Source organism: Podarcis muralis, chromosome 4 (assembly GCF_964188315.1).
Source record: "Podarcis muralis chromosome 4, rPodMur119.hap1.1, whole genome shotgun sequence".
Classification (NCBI taxonomy): domain Eukaryota; kingdom Metazoa; phylum Chordata; class Lepidosauria; order Squamata; family Lacertidae; genus Podarcis; species Podarcis muralis.
In genome coordinates this window covers 33,225,818-33,243,215 of record NC_135658.1, presented here as the reverse complement: position 1 = coordinate 33,243,215, position 17,398 = coordinate 33,225,818, and the positions used below count along the sequence as shown (strand labels likewise).

Sequence of the window (17,398 nt, the reverse complement as noted above, 5' to 3'; positions counted from 1 at the left end):
CCCTACCTGTCTGCGAACTGTCTTGCCAGAGTGGTGCATGCTCTGGTTATCTCCCGCTTGGACTACTGCAATGCACCCTACCTTTGAAGGTGACCCGGAAACTACAACTAATCCAGAATGCGGCAGCTAGACTGGTGACTGGGAGCGGCTGCCGAGACCACATAACACCAGTCTTGAAAGACCTACATTGGCTCCCAGCATGTTTCCGAGCACATTTCAAAGTGTTGGTGCTGACCTTTAAAGCTCTAAACGGCCTTAGCCCTGTATACCTGAAGGAGCGTCTCCACCCCCATCATTCTGCCCGGACACTGAGGTCCAGCGCCGAGGGCCTTCTGGCGGTTCCCTCACTGCGAGAAGTGAAGTTACAGGGAACCAGGCAGAGGACCTTCTCAGTAGTGGCACCCACCCTGTGGAACACCCTCCCACCAGATGTCAAAGGAAAAAACAACTACCAGACATTTAGGATACATCTGAAGGCAGCCCTGTTTAGGGAAACTGTTAATATCTGAAGGACTATTGTATTTTAATATTTTGTTGGAAGCCACCCAGAGTGGCTGGGGAAATATAAATAATAAATTGTTATGTATTTATTATCATTATCATCATCATCATCATTATTATTATTATTATTATTAGGACTATAACTCCCATCTGCCCCAGTCAATACAGCTGATGAGAGCTGTAGTCTAAAACATCTGGAGGGCACCGGGTTGGTGAAAGCTGCCCTACAATTACTGTATGTATCTCTTGAGGTACATCCTCTACATTGTTCCTTTCCATTTCCCAATTCAACTTTGACAGAAAAGAACTTGCCAGGTAATCTACTTGCATCCTTTTTTCCCTTTCCAACTATTTGCATGTGTTGTAACTATTGAGAACTAGCAGCTTATCTGACATTTTTCAAGTGGTGTCTTATGACCAGCTCTTTCCCCCCACTTTCCCCTGCCATTCCATTATAGGCGGAAACATTCTTGTCCTGCTGGAAAACATTCAGTGCCAAGAAGGCCCATCTTTATGCTGATAACACTAAAATATAAAATAATGCCAACAGCTGGTGCTACAAATGGCTTTTAAAAACGATGTTCATTCACTAAATTCCTCTTGCTACTTTTGACATGAAACACGCAGTCTCTAATTATTCTGATCAAGACGGTGAAATACAAAAACAAACTTTAATTGTGTTTAACAGATATTTAATCAGGATTCACTGAACTACAGATTAAAGCTGAAATTCATAAACCATAATTACCCGATTGTCGCAATCTTTTTGGTCCACATTCTGCTTCCGTCTGGGCGTCTGGCACTTTGCCCTGAATTTCTTTTAGTGTCTTCTCAGCTTCGTTGCTGCTCATGTTTTTCCAGCAGATATTTAGCACAGATTACAAAATATCTGTTCCTGGCAACTTTATTAGCTTTTTTTTCTTGCAAAAAGTTTATTCCTTTTATCCCTATGTCAGAAATCCTGGATTAGGGATGTAGTAGCCTGCTGCAATCGTATCAGCTATGAGATTGGCTTTGTCCTGCCACAAAGTCCTAATAGATGATCTCTCTCTCTCTCTCTCTCTCTCTCTCTCTCTCTCTCTCTCTCTGTGTGTGTGTGTGTGTGTGTGTGTGTGTGATGCAAGGATTTTATATTAGCATTATACTGATGGCTCACTGCATCAGTGAAGTTAATTAGGGTTGCCAGTTTTTTAAATATCGTTCCTGATCCTCGGCCTTTATAACAGCATCCTAGTATGTAGAAGAAGATGAGAGAGGAAGACGAAGAAGAAATTAAGCTGCCACATTTTTTCCTCATCACTTTTATCTTCATGCCTGGAACTACTTCACCTGATAAATTTATGCCTGGCACAGTAGTAAGTTAAAAAGATGGCAAGCTTCATGTGACACCAAAACATTACAATATAAGAGAAACATATTATTCATTAAGTTGGACCATTTGACTCCAACATCTTGGAAAGTGTAAGAGGATAAATTGAACAGGCAGGAAGTTTATCATTTTCTCAAACTGGCCAACTGGAGGGCTGGGTGGTGGTGGTTGGGGGCTTCTTTTGTCTACTTCATCAGTTTCAGTCTCTCCCCACCACACTCTTCATCTTACTCCCCACTGCATTTGTGGGTTGCAGTTGTTTATTGCCCACCTGGCCTTCTTTTATCCTTTATATCGGGTTTTGGTTCCTGGCTCACTGGTTTTTTTTCTTCCTACAGATAATACTTTGGTACTCGGGCACCGCAATATTCATCTGGATGATCTGTTTGATTCTCTTGGTTCTCATTTTCTCCCTTCTATCACTTCTTTTGATATGAAATCTCAGATTAATTTTGCTACTCTTTTGGTGTAGCTCGTGTCCCACCTCAACTGAGTTCTGCTCTTGCCCTGAGCTGTGGTTCACTCTTTGCATTTGATATCTCTAATCCTGTGCTAGGCTGGCTGAATGTCTTTGGAAGCAGACTAAGAAATGGATTGATTTATGTTAATTATAAATTTGTTCTTTCTTCTTTTTTATCCTCTCTTTTGTCAAGAAGCAGTACTAGTCTTCTTTAACTTCTGGGAATCCTCATTGTTGTTGTTTTGTTTTTTCCTACTTTTAACTCTTGAAGTCTGCTCCACTGTCTCTTCCTTCTTAACTCAGGATTTTGCCACGTTTTTTCATATAAGATTCATATTATTTGTTCTGGTTTTGCAGCAGCTGTTACTCCTCTACTGGCTTTACATGCTACCACTCATTCTTTGACTTCTTCTTCAGACCCTCTAGGTGGTGTCCCGTTTGTTGTCCTTTCCCAATCCTTCTACTTGTCCCCTTGATTTGGTTCCAGCTTGTCATCTAACTACCGTTGCTCCTGTCATTATCTCTCCACTTTTAACATGTCTCTTTTGTCTGCCTCATTTCCACTAGTGCACACACATGCTACAGTTTCTCCTATTCATAAAAAACCCTCTCGATCCCTCTTTTCCTTCTGATTATTGTCTCTTCTCTCTGCTGCCTTTTGCTTCTAAACTTTTGGAGTGTGTTGCCTGTTCTCATTGCTTGGATTTTCCCCCCTTCTAGCTTTGCCCTGGATCCTAAAAACTTTCACTCAGAGGTATGCTCCCCTGAATGAGACCCACTTGTTAGAAAGTGGACCTACAGTGCTGCCTATAAAAGGCAAATCTGAAAGAAGCTGGAGCAGCCTCAGTTCCCCATAGCTTCTGAACGGTTTTTAAAGATCATCAATGGTAGGTTAATCATCCATCTTGAATCTGAAATCAGCTGTTGTATATACAAAAGCTCATGCCAAAAATCAAACCAAACAGCTAAGTGCTCCAGCACTCTTTGTCATTTTTATTTTACCTTCATGACTCCAGACAAAGCTTGCAATAATCACTCTCAATCAGTTATGAATCAATGACTCTTATTATGCAAAATAGGGTTCTCCTTTTATTAAAAGTTATACATACAGAAGATAAAAATATTTTGGTTAGTGCATTCCCATCAGAATTATGTAGTCCAGATGTCTCACTCTCCTCCATCCCCACAAGAAAAGTAAAATCACACTAGAAATGCAAACAACCATAAATGAATCAAGGAGGTAATAGAACAAATCCTCCGTTTGACCTCTTTTTCAAAGAGTAAAACTACTAACCCACATGCATCTTCCAGGGAATATGCCCTATTGATTTCAGTGCCACTAGAGATGTGCAGCCCTAGTGCCATATATCCAGCACACAACACCTGACGTAAACAGAAAGAGGCTAGCAATTTCTCAAACGCTCCTTTTGGGCTGGGAAAATAACGGGTATGACTTCCAGCCACCCACAACCCAAATACCCTAAAGTGCACTCTTACTAAGTCCTATATTCGGTGTTCAGTTTTACACCTTGGTGACTTTTAATGAAATGCACTTTTTAAAAAAATATATCCTTCCAAAACCATTTCTTTCCAGTTTGATACGTTTAAGTTCTATTCATACAGCTTCAAGGCTTTTACCTCCACATTTAAACAGTGATAAAGAAATTGCTATACAGTGTGAGCGTTATTCTTCATTCAGACTGTTCCTCTGAAAACAGTTCACAGGCCTTTGAGATGCAAAAACGTATAAGTCTAATGCAGCCAAGGTCCCCACTTGCTGCACTGCTAAAATCTATTTAGCAGATTCTTCTTGGAAAAATCTGTCCCCAGACTTGAAGCTTAGTGATTTTAAGTGTTTTATGTTAATGATAACGGTTAGTGCTGAGAACAGATGTACCTGGCTGTGGTGCGATCGACTCGATTAGGCTTTTAGGAGTGCTATATTCATATTGGCTTAAAATTTTATGTCAATTTTCAAGGTGTGATGACTGTACTGGGTGTACTCAGTGTTTTTCTCTGATGTGTGATACATCATTTATGTGTGCATTTTCACAATCTGGGAATTTCTGCACAAACAATTGAGTATATTTTCCCTACTGAGTTGCTTACTCAAAACTTCATTCAGCACTTGTATTCTCCCCCTCTATGAAAACTACATTGTTTATCAATGTACAAGTATATGTGAATATTTATTTACAACTACATGTAAAATATGTTTTACTTCAGTATCAGCTTCAATATCAGTATGTATGGAGAAGTGGAAAAAAATGCATTCTTCAGTATATCATAGGCAGAGTATGGTGTACAATGTGAGATACTTTTTTCTATGTGATAGCAATTTGGGGTATTATGCATGAGTGCATTTTCCCAATGAATAATGATCATAGCGTTAGTACTGTCAGTGAAAGATACTTCACTGCCTGTCTCTAAGTTAACTCTGCATTTGGAAAAAATGCCTTTGTTTCAATAAAGAAAATGACACCTTTGCTTCATTTATATAGCCAAACGATGTGAGCCATATACATGAAGGGGCTATCAGCAGGCTTAGGGTAATCCCATACTGCCTCTGGGCAAAATGAGATGGTGGATAACTGAGCTCTCACTAACAGTGTGCTTTGCAGTGCACTGAGCTGCTCTGTAAGGGGGGAAATGTGTTTTAAAATGGGGAGAAGGGACAGAAGATCTGGGGTCCAAAGCGAAAGACCTGGAGATCTGGAGACCCTGAGAAACCCCGAGAACAACAGCTCTGCATGTTCTCTAAAAGGAGATGTATTATTTCTGGCCTGTGATCATAATAAATCAATTCAACAATAATATAAGGAAATGTATATTAAGCACCTGTATCTACAGACAGTGCACCTCCCTACTTTGGAAGAGCCACAGAAGCATAGATGGGAAGACTTCTGGAGAATACTCAGAGCAGCCCTAAACATACAATACCACTTGGGGGAATTATAGCATAGCATTCAACAGGCTGGAGAAATCTTGCAAGACTGAACTCTCAAAAAGCAATTGGCATCTCAACCTTCAGCCTTAATCAAATCCTTTCACAATGGCTATAAGTTCACACAACTATTCATGGATACCCAAAACACAACTGGGGATGTCAAAGGACGTGACTTATGGTACCCATGTGACAAAACAGCAAGGAATTATTAACACATCAGCCATAAGTAGTCATTTGACTTTGGGTAACTTTTGACACCATAAACATAATACTCATTTATATAATCCATATGAACTCATTTAGGTGCTGCTAATTCAGAAGTATAAATGTAGATGTTCATTAAAACCATACATGGCAACCATGGAGACATTGTATACAGTCTGAATAAACTCAAGTAACATGTAGTGTAATCCTTTGCATGTTTCTCAGAAGTAAGTCCTACTCTGCTTAATGGGACTTATTTCCAGCTAGGTATGTCTAGGATTGTAGCTTTAAGCAAGAGAGATCTTGCAGGGTTAAAACCCAGGACCATTTAAACAACTATAGTATGAAAAAGCTGGAAACAATATAAAACACATGGGACCACGAAAGACAAGTAAATTACTGTGTTGATCTGAGAAGAGGAACTGAAGGTGTCACTTCAGCTCCAATCAAAAGACTTGGCTTTAGGCCAGAACATCACAGGTTCAGCTTTCATGCCATCATTAAGGCTTGTCCCCAGGATTCAGTATAGCATTAAAAACAGCATCTTCTGGATTTGAAACAATGGCTGATTCTCTCTCTCCCATCCTAAAATTAATAAAATGGATGTGGGTGCTAACTTTCCAACATATTCTTTAGGGCAAAAAAACAATCCAGTGAAACAGGCATTTTTTACATTAATTTATCATTATTTTTCTTGGACTCTATACAAAAAAAGTAGTATGAAAACCACCCCAAACGTGATAGCCTGAAGCTGAATCAGGAAATGTGATGAAGCTATGCATGAAATGTAGCAAAATCTTGAGACTGCAGACAGACTGAAACAATCATTCAGTTAATAAATAATCTGTGCTGCTAAAATAAAAGAAACAAAGAGAGAAATGTACAACTGTTTCCCCCCACCCTGCTTATGTGTGCAGTGAACCTCCGAATACATGATCCTTCTTACTGATAAATTTTACATAGAGGAGCCGTCTTCTGCACCCCTTTTCCTTCCACCTTTCATTTGGAAGCAAAAGGATTAGACCAGGAGGCAAGGAACAGAAACATAGCCACTTAGATCTGACACTATGCTATAATGGCTGCCTTGAAACTTCAGTACAGCCTTCTGGAATGGGGACAATGGCCCTTCTAATACAGTGTCCTGCTCTCACAGTAGCCACGCCTATGAGATCTTGCAAGTAGGACCCAAGTGCAAGAGCACCCTACCCTCCTGTAGTTTTGATCAACTGGTATTCAGAAGCATACCGCTTTCAACCATGAAGTGGCTGTGAGACCATTAACTTGGGCAACGTGAGCATATAATGCACGCCTTTTGCCAGTCTTCACTGGTTCCCAGTCTATTTTCACAGCTTGAGGCCAGGGTACCTTAGGAAGCAATCTATCCATATGTACCTACCTACTCAGATCTTGAGAACCCCAGGGAAGCTTCCAGGTGAAGCTCTTCTAACTTCCCCATGTCTTTACTCTGTCATGGTTTTAAGCTTTAAGCTTCACGGCGAGTCTGCATTGGGAGTACTTCTGTGACAAAGAATGCCCTTCCAAGTTCCCAATTTAGCATTTTTTGTGTGGAGATGTTTCACAAAAAAATCCAGTCTTGCTACACAGATGGGGGCAGTGGAGGGCTTTCCTCTTCTGTAAGATACTCTGTAAATTTCATTAGCCCAGAATAAAAAGAGCTTTAATAAATACTGGAACTAAATTACTGGTAGCGTTTCCCAAGCCACACTTCAGCTTATAGGAAAGAGGTAAAAATACTCAGAAGTACCGTATTTTTCGCCCTACTGGACGCTCCGGCCCATAGGACGCACCTAGATTTTGGGGGGGGGGGGGATAAAGGGGAAAAAATTATTCCCCCCCGTACAGGCGTGGGGCTGGGGCGTGGGAAGCCCGAGGTTCCCCCGACCCTAGCCCCCAGAACGGGAGCCAGAGCGATGCCGAAGCTGAGCTCAGCTTCGGTATCGCTCTGGGAGCTTGCGCGGGGCTGGGGCGGGGGAAGCCCGAAGTTCCCCTGACCCCAGCCCCCAGAACGGGAGCCAGAGCGATGCTGAAGCTGAGCGCAGCTTCGGCATCGCTCTGGGAGCTTGCACGGGGCTGGGGCGGGGGAAGCCCGAGGTTCCCCTGACCCCAGCCCCCAGAACGGGAGCCAGAGCGATGCCGAAGCTGAGCGCAGCTTCGGCATCGCTCTGGGAGCTTGCACGGGGCTGGGGCGGGGGAAGCCCGAAGTTCCCCTGACCCCAGCCCCCAGAACGGGAGCCAGAGCGATGCCGAAGCTGAGCGCAGCTTCGGCATCGCTCTGGGAGCTTGCACGGGGCTGGGGCGGGGGAAGCCCGAAGTTCCCCTGACCCCAGCCCCCAGAACGGGAGCCAGAGCGATGCTGAAGCTGAGCGCAGCTTCGGCATCGCTCTGGGAGCTTGCACGGGGCTGGGGCGGGGGAAGCCCGAGGTTCCCCTGACCCCAGCCCCTAGAACGGGTCCCAGAGCGATGCCGAAGCTGCGCTCAGCTTCGGCATCGCTCTGGCTGCGCGCCCGGGAGCGCAGGCAGCTCTGCACAACCTTCGGGAGCCCGGGGCGGCTTTGTGCCGGGCTCCGGAGGGTTGCGTGGAGCTGCGCCGAGCCCGGGAGCGCAGGCAGCTCCGCGCAACCTTCGGGAGCCCAGCGCGGAGCTTCCTGAAGCCTGGAGAGCAAGAGGGGTCGGTGCGCACCGACCCCCCTCGCTCTCCAGGCTTCAGCGAAAGCCTGTATTCGCCCCATAGGACGCACACACATTTCCCCTTCATTTTTGGAGGGGGAAAAGTGCGTCCTATAGGGCGAAAAATACGGAAGTTAACAAGCTTCATTTAGGAGTCTGTCCATTTAACCACAACTATTAGGCATGAGGTGCTTCCCTTTTAAAATACAGTGGTACCTCGGGTCAAGAACTCAATTCATTCTGGAGGTCAGTTCTTAACTTGAAACTGTTCTTAACCAGAGGTACCACTTTAGCTAATGGGGTCTCTTGCTGCCGCCGCGCACCTACCACGTGATTTCTGTTCTCATCCTGAAGCAAAGTTCTTAACACAAGGTAATAATTCTGGGTTAGCGGAGTCTGTAACTTGAAGCATCTGTAACCTGAAGCGTCTGTAACCCAAGGTACCACTGTAGTCTGTATTTCATGATGGTAGTTGATGGAATAAATATAAATATTTTTGATGACTTCAGATCTTGGGACCAAATGTACTCCTATGATACATGCACACTCAATATTAAAACATTACGGTCGACTCATGTCAAGGTGGCAGATTTAATGTCAAACACTGATGCTTCCAAATGTAGGAAATAATAGGGATGGAATAATGTATTCCCCCACCCCCTGGTCCCAGTTTGCAATGCTTAGACGTATTATGAAGAAAATTCCATGCCCTAAAATTCTTACTTTACTCAAAATGCAAATGGCCACATTATTGCAACTTTATGCACGGATTTTGCACTTGCACAGGCCCACATTAATCAGACTAGGCTCTCAAAGCCACAGCCTTTATAGGCACAGATTCAGAAACGGATTATTTTAACTGCTTACTCTCCACAAAAAATGGTATTTCCTTTAGTTGATTAGAACTGCACATATAATTTACAGAAAAAATGACTTGGCTCTTGAGTTTTCAGTTTTCCATGCTTCCACAACAGTCTGTGATTTTTTAAAAGTCCTAATGAGAATTCATCTGCATTTGAGTATTCATTTCTCCTAATATAAAAAAATTTGTATGCCATCTTATCTAATATAAACAATTTAATGAGCAATTTTCCGTAACAGAATCTGTTTTGTATGTTATTTTCACTTAATATATATATACATACACATTTCTGGTTGGAGAACTACACTGCAAAATGTGGAAAATCGCAAATTTCAATGGATATCTGTCTTTCAATCCATGTTTTGTTTCAGGAAGTGTCAATTGTGTAGAGCTGTATTAAACTGCGAGCCAAGCCAAATTTCTCACACATCCCTACAACCTCGATAACAAATTAAAACTGCATGGTTCTGAGAAAAAAAATGCACACACCCCAAAAAAATTATGATCCAGTCAGAACCCTTAAAACATTTTCTCAACTGATCTCCCACATGGCTCATAAATACCGATCCATAGCTCTGTCAAGCCAAGTCATCAGTGAATGCTACAGTATTAGCAGTAATAGAAATATTATTAAATCAAAAATCTAAGTGCAAGATTTGGAATTTTTAAAAGCAAATACTTTAGAATCTATTTTTTTAAAAAAATATTTATCAGCTGTCTTTCTGTTCAAAGTCCCCCAGGATGGTTAACAAATCAAAAGTTAAAAAATAGAACAATAAAAAAGAAGGAACAACTGCCAACCCCCCCTCCCCTGCAAAACACACACACATCAACAATCGCCTGATAAAATAGTATAGTCTTGGACCAGGCTTCCTCAACCTCGGCCCTCCAGATGTTTTTGGCCTACAACTCCTATGATCCCTAGCTAGCAGGACCAGTGGTCAGGGATGCTGGGAACTGTAGTCTCAAAACATCTGGAGGGCCGAGGTTTAGGAAGCCTGGTCTTGACTGTCTGGCCCAAGGCCTGCATATGGTGGATGGACAGTCCTTCAAGGGAGCACCATGGGAAGGGGGGGGGGACTATCCAAATCACTGCCAACCACAATGATGAGGGTGATAGGATCTGAAACATTAGATTACCTCAACAAGTGGGAAGGGTTATTTGTTTATCTTGTAGCCATCATATCTAGCTGTAGCATGGATAGAAGTGGCCTGAGCCAACATTGTCCTTGCACAGGATTCAGTACAGTGGTGCCTTGGTTCTCAAACGCCTTGGTTCCCAAATTCCCAAAACCCGGAAGTTGAATGTCCGATGTGGCTGTCGGCTATTGTTTCCGGGGCGCCTGCTCCAATCAGAAGCTGAGCCTTGGTTTTTGAACATTTAGGAAGTGAAACAGACTTCTGGAATGGCGCTTTTGTTTTTGCAATTTATTTTGTGTTTTTGTTTTAAGGCTTTTTCGGTTAAATTGTTTTTGTGACTGTGTGGAACCCAGATAGGCTACTGATTGAATGAATGTGACTGTGGAAATGGATAAAAGCCCCCCATCCAAACAATGACTATCATCAGTGAAGATGATAAATTTTAATTTTAATTTTTACCATCTACAATACTGTCTTATTTATTTTATAGTACAGAACATTGGTTATTGCTTTCATTTTATGGATAAATGGTCCTGTTAGTTAAATTCATGTGAAATTGCTGCTTTAGGGGTTGTTTTAAAAAGTCTGGAACGGATTAATCCGTTTTGCATTACTTTCTATGGGAAAGCGTTCCTTGGTTTTGGAACGCTTTGATTTTGGAACGGACTTCCAGAACTGATTAAGTTTGAGAACCAAGGTACCACTGTATTTCTCAGATGTTGGTAGGTGGTGGGCAGAAGGCGACAAGATACGAGTAAAATACGCCTCTTCTATAACATCTTAATAGTAGGGTAAGCAGAGCCCCTGAAGAAGTTGTAAAAGGTGCAGAACTGCTACCAGTAAATGGAAAATAGAGTCCAACTCCCTCCAACTTCATTCTTATTGCCCTGCTACACAGATGTTGTGCCCACTCTTCTGTTCATTGAACCTTTGTTCATGATGTTATGGGATAGTGCAGCTGCTGTATGCTGATTTGCTCTTGTGCCATGCATCAGAACCGGGCCATTATATTGTTTCGTTTCGGTTAGAAATGAATTTCTGATTCTCTTCCTCCATCACCTCTCTTGCAATAAAAACAACAACGAAGCAGCTATTTTTTTATTTGAATAAACAGTTCTTATTAGTGGTTCAGATATGGATGAAATATATTGCTACAGCCATGTTTGTTATGTATGATTTACACTGTTTAACGGCATATCATCTTATGATGTTCTTAATTTTGTTATGCTGGGGGGGGGGAGAGTTGTTTAGTTTCAAGCATTTAGTCATGGATGCTTGTATTTTGAACTTTGAAAAAATTAATACAAAGGAAATTAAAAAAAAAGAAAAAGAAAGTATTTTCAAAATGATGTGGAAATCAAATCTATCCCACAGTAATTTGATTTGCAGGAAATGGAGAGAAAAGCATTGCAAAACAGAATGCCTTGAAGTGCATTGTAATTACTTACATGTGCAAACACCATTGTCTTAGGCATACAGTTAATAACAACAGCAATAATAATTCTATGCCCTTATATAGGGACATTCATTCAAGGAGCTTGAGGCTCTTGGCAAACATTCATTAATTAAGCCTCAAAATGTACATGGAGAGGTAGAGAGGTAATATCCCCTTTTACAGCTGAAATGCCAAGGAACTGCAGTCCAGGACTCAGGGATATACTGGAGTTAATGTCTAGCACAGATGAGTTCAGCTGCAAAGTACAGAGTTGGAAAAGGCTTGTCCTCTACTGAGGAGTATGTTCATGTTGCAGAATTTGCTGCTGCACACCCTGAAAAGCTGCAGTGTGACTGAGTAATCTGGTATTTACTGCAAGCAATGAAAGTTTCAGTCATTACTAATGTTTGGAGCATAAAGCAAAGCAGCAACAACCACAAGAACTCCACCACAAAACCATGTGAAACAAACCTCAGACTGAAAAATAAAGGCAAAACTTGTATAATGGCAGATTAATTTTGCTATTAGTGTTTCTGAAATGTGAAGCTCTCAGCCATTTTCATAGGCTGTGAATGGGTGCTAAAATATTTCAGACAGCTCCAGCAAAATGACTTAATCTAATCATGTGTTCATTCTCAGAGCCAAAAAGAGAGAGCTTTATATTTTACTCCTTATCTTTGCCCCTTAAGCCAATTCTTCTTCTTTGTCTCTTATATCCCACTGTACTCTTGTTTACAACACCAGAAGCAGCACTCTAGATTCTATAAAGATAAGAATCCTGTTTTGCAACCAAGTAAGTCAAAATGCTACGCTTACAAATAAATTGTGCACAGTAACCAAATTTCCTTATGTTTATGTATTCTACACAAATAATTCAGCTTCTGAGAGTCAGTTTTCCAAAGCATCAGAGAGTAGCCATGGAAAACAGAGATACAGGACTGGTTCACATGGAACATAAACTATGGTTTTGTCATCTTCATGCATGTGTTCTCCCTCCTCCCATGTTATGCATCAATAATTTATTACATGATGTGATTTGCTACCCACTTTCCTTGTTTGGACAAAATTGAGTTTGCTCTTGCACTTGAAACAGCAAAACACTGTTTCAGGGTTTGAAATGAGTTTCCAATTCTGGTTGGGAGGAAAAGTTTCTCCCTCCCACAAACACAAAACTAGAGGCTCATAAAGGTGAGGTGTGGGGCAGTCACTTGCAAAACTTGCTTGCCCTGTGTGATGTCAGGATTGCAAACCCATTCTCCTTTGTGGTGGATTGATCTGATCCCATCTGTGAAGGCAGGGCCTGGTCCTAGGTTACAAGACTGTACCCTTCTGTTCAGATTCCTGTTCATCTGCTGCCACCTCCAGTTCTGCCTCCCCACGCCCACAGCTGCTCAAAGCTCTCTGTGAGGCTTTTCACTCTGCAGGAAAGTTGGGAGAGCGGAAACTGGCATTGGTTTTCCCCCCTTCATAAGTGGTTGAAGTCAGAGCTGAAAGGGGAAATCACCCCTCCTGCAACCAAGATTCCTACTATTCAGTCCCCCCGCCATTTCTTCTTCCTCCTCCTGTGTCAGAGGCTACCAATCTAAACCCAATCCCAAATGAACTCATGACACCAACCGTATTTTACTCCAAACTGAATAGGATACAGGAGCACATGAGTGATGAAAACAGAGAGGGACAGAAGGGAATCTGCAAGTCTCAGGCTTAGACCCAATAGCCAAACCATGGTGTGAGACGTCGTGGCCATTCTTATTTGGAGTGCACCTGGCATGAGAAGATGGGGTGCAGCAGTAGGGTCTTAAAAGTGCGAACAAAAAAGTGTGAACATCCATCCAGTAAGCTCAAAAAACTCCAGGTTCTCAAAATAACAATAGGCCTTAAGAGAGGTCCCCCTGCTCAAGCCATTAAGGAATTTTCTACTAGGCTGAAAAGGGGAATGACTTTGCCTCACAGATGTGTAAGGACTCATGTGCTCAAAGCCAGTAATTTATAGGTCCATTAAGCTGTGAGGGGGCAAGCTAAATATCATTGGGTGAAAAAATAGGGCTTGAGACTACATACTGCGAGACATGTCTCCTGTCCTGAGGCCAAATTTTGTCTCCCTTTGGGCCTCAACATGAAGACAGAACACATAGAATCACAGAATTCATCATGTCCAACCCCTTGTTGACTCAGGAAACTTATTACAGTGGTACCTCGGAAGTTGAAAGGAATCCGTTCCGAAGTCCATTCGACTTCCAAAATGTTCAGAAACCAAGGTGCAGCTTCTGATTGGCTGCAGGAAGCTCCTGCAGCCAATTGGAAGCCACACTGGATGTTTGGGTTCCAAAGAAAGTTTGCAAACCGGAGCATTCACTTCCGGGTTTGCAGCGTTCGGGAGCCAAAATGTTCGACTCACAAGGTGTTCGCGAACCAAGGTACGACTGTACTACAGTATCCCTACTGGGTGACCATCCAGCCTCTGCTAAAAAACCTCTTAAGAGAGTCTGAGATCCACTGCAGAACACCTTGTATTATCAGCCTAAAGCTTTTTTCCTTCTAACTTGAACCTATACACAACACCATGCAAGACCCCCTGCTCCCTCCACAAACGTTTTCTGGCATGCCTCAGGGTCGCTTCTCAGTATACTCACCCATTCTAGCATTTCCCCTTCAGCATAATGACCCTGGTGTCTGACTCCCCTTCTCCAGGGGATGAGGCAGGGAATTCAGATGGGAGAGGAAAGTTTCTTCAGGAAATGAAGAGGCTTCTCTCACAGAAGGTAGAGCCACCTAATGGGATACAGCTGCAGTTTCTATTTACGGTTCAGACTATGGATGACTGCTGTTCGATTAACACTGGAATTCTGCCTTTAAAGAGATTCCAGAATGAGTCCTGCACACGGATGTCTAGGGTGCCCCTGAAGCCTTGCCTCTAAGGCCATCATTCAAAACAGAACATCCACAGATGTTTGTGCTCTCTGTATTTTGACACTAGTCATCAATGTTTTGCTAACACAGAAGATTATTGCCCATTAGTACTGCATTAAGCTGGAGACTGGATACAGGATTTGATCTGGCAGCAGGCTTCTGTGTAATTCACAACATTATTTAAAACTGGTTCAGGTATGGGAAACCACCTAAAAGCTACAGAGGTAATGAATAATTGCTTTATGTTTTCAGTATTTTACCCTGTAACGATAAAACTGATACAAAAATCACACATTGCAGGGAAGTGGGAACTGTACAAAGAGAAAGAGTATAGATAATCACTGGTAGATCAGAGTTTATAGAGGAAAAGAATGCAGGAGCACATTAAATTTACCATAAACAAGGAGTTTCATACCACATCAGTGACTGCTACTATAATTCATTTGTCATATAAATTATGTCCATTGGGAAGTCTCATAAAATTAATTAGGGCAGAGACAGGGGAAAAACAAATCAAAAACTTCTCAGAGCTGCAACAAATACAGGTTCTAGACAGAACAGCATCAACAAGATCAGTCAAAATACTTATTCAATTCCCATGAGGCTAACATCCTCCTACAAAGAATTTTCCTGGCCTTATCAACTTGAAGGAAATTATACTGGTTGCTCTCAAGGACACAGTAATATTGAAATTTCGAAATTGAAAGCAACACAGCCTTATATGAATTACAAATTGAATGTATAAAAAAAAAATCCATGAAATGCAGTTGGTTAGCTTATATGTTTAATAGAGCAAAGCAGACTTATCACCTTTATTTCAAGCCACTGCCCAACCCTTGCCATGCCCTCACCACCACTGCCCAGTATTTCTCAAGCTTCACTTTTAACCTAGACTATGTTGGCCCAGTAAAGGTGTTATATAGACTAGTTTCTGGTTGGAGAACATACTCTTACTTCTGTATATTGTCAACCATCTCACTCTTACTCCTTACTGAATCTGACATTAACTATGTGCAGGTGCATTAGCTCATTATACTTTCTATGTTATCCTTGGCTCTTTTGTCTCCTGCTCCCACGTCCATGTTATCTACCTCACTGCTAAAATGCACTTTGAAGACAGGGACCTGGTTTTGTGTTTTGTTTTTTGCTTGTGTTACTCTGTACACCTCGGGAGTCATAGCTCTTAAACCAATGCATCCTCAGTATTTCTAGTAATTGCTCTCGTTAGAGCTCTGCCATAGTTCAGTCTGTCTTGCAGCATCCCAGAAATTAGTCCTTTTAAAACAGACTCTGAATGACACGCCAGATCTCATAAGGTGATTGCGTGAAGCTGACAAATGTCAATGGCAGAATAGTCTCATTCTGCCAAACCCTTTTTGTTCCTGATTTAATCTCAGTTTGAACCCATCTCTCTTCAGGTGAACAGCTATTACATTTTGCTGTGGACCTGAGGTTTAGGGTGCTAAGAGGTTCTGAAGGTATACAAATGTCAGCTATTCATCTATCTCCAACTGGATATGGTAAAAAATGAGTTGCCAAAAGGATTTTCTGCTGTGAATCAACAGGTGGTTTGGCAGCAAGACTAATGCTTGCTTGCAGCTTTTCACTTTTAGTTCCAGAAAAGGTGGGTGGGGGGAACAATACCTCTTAAATGCAGCATTTCAAGCCAACTGTATGGAAAAGAAGGTTTCATTCCAGCCAACTCGCCCTGTCTCTTGCAACATGGAACGAAATATTCCAGCTGATGCTGCTCTCCTCTTCAAGCTACAAGGGTACAGATTTGGAAACAAAGAGAAAACAAAAGAGAAAGGAAGAACATTATGGAATACAATTTGCTTTGCATAAATTATAAATATGGCGTAAAATGGCTACATGTGGTGAAACACAGCAAATTTATTTCACCACTGCCATATACAATTTATATTCCTCGTAGGTATTGATCAGTATTTCTAACTGGCATACAACAGGAAGGAGAAACATTCTAGATCCCACATCAAATACACAAAATTTAATTCATTCTACATTAAATACAAAACACTTTAAAAAACAGTGTTATAAAAGACGTAAAGGAAATCCATAGACATATGGACAAATCTATGCAAAAAAATAATAATGCACAAAGAGAAACATAATAACAAAAAATTACTTGGTACATGAAAACAATTTGTTGAAATGCCATGAAATTTATCATGTCTCTTATAGAGTGGTTGCTATGCCCTTCTACTCAGAGTTTAATTTAATATTGGGGAAAACTTGTATTTGAAAATCTGTAGTACTTATTAACCTTTTCAGAAATCTCGTCACTATTTTGAAAGCCCCCCCCCCCCAATTATGTGACCATTTAAAATTATCCAAACAATGCTAATGTCTATTTTACATTCTATAAAGAAAATTATTTAACATTCTCAGAATGCACCTAATTTTATCCTTCAGACTAATGATGTGTTCTTAAAATAAATGTTAAATCTCTTAAGAAACTTCAGTGGAAACCCTTTGGGAAAATCCAACCACATATGCCTATCACACCTCATAGGAGCTAACAGCTGTTAATATGGCAACTACCGTACATAAAAAACAAATTCCACAGAATGGGTTTGAAGATCTTCCAATGTCTGAAGGGTCTTTTACATTTCAGACAATTTTTGTATCTAAGTATAGCTGGATAGGCATATGACTCGAAAAAGGCAAGTAGAGTCAGGCCATCCATGAATTGGTCAGCTGCAACTCCTAGGTCATGATGAGAAAGGAACAACCTTGGAGCCCAATCTAGATGATAGATAAAACGCATGACTACAGAGGTGCAGCCGGGGTTGACAGAACACATAGGAAGGAACATCCATTGATGTCCTTAATGAGGGGGCAAGGCTGATCTTGCTGCCGTC

At 41.6% G+C, this 17,398-nt stretch overlaps 1 protein-coding gene across 6 annotated transcripts in view; it reads right to left on the bottom strand.

The window, feature by feature from the left end:
• ZBTB20 (zinc finger and BTB domain containing 20) overlaps window positions 1–17,398 on the bottom strand; it is a 471,737-nt gene that overhangs the window by 150,177 nt on the left and 304,162 nt on the right. For all 6 annotated transcript variants that reach the window (XM_028726550.2, XM_028726549.2, XM_028726546.2 and 3 more), the window contains one exon: window positions 16,161–16,280. The gene's annotated coding sequence lies outside the window, so the exon portion shown is untranslated. The remainder of the gene's footprint in view (window positions 1–16,160; window positions 16,281–17,398) is intronic.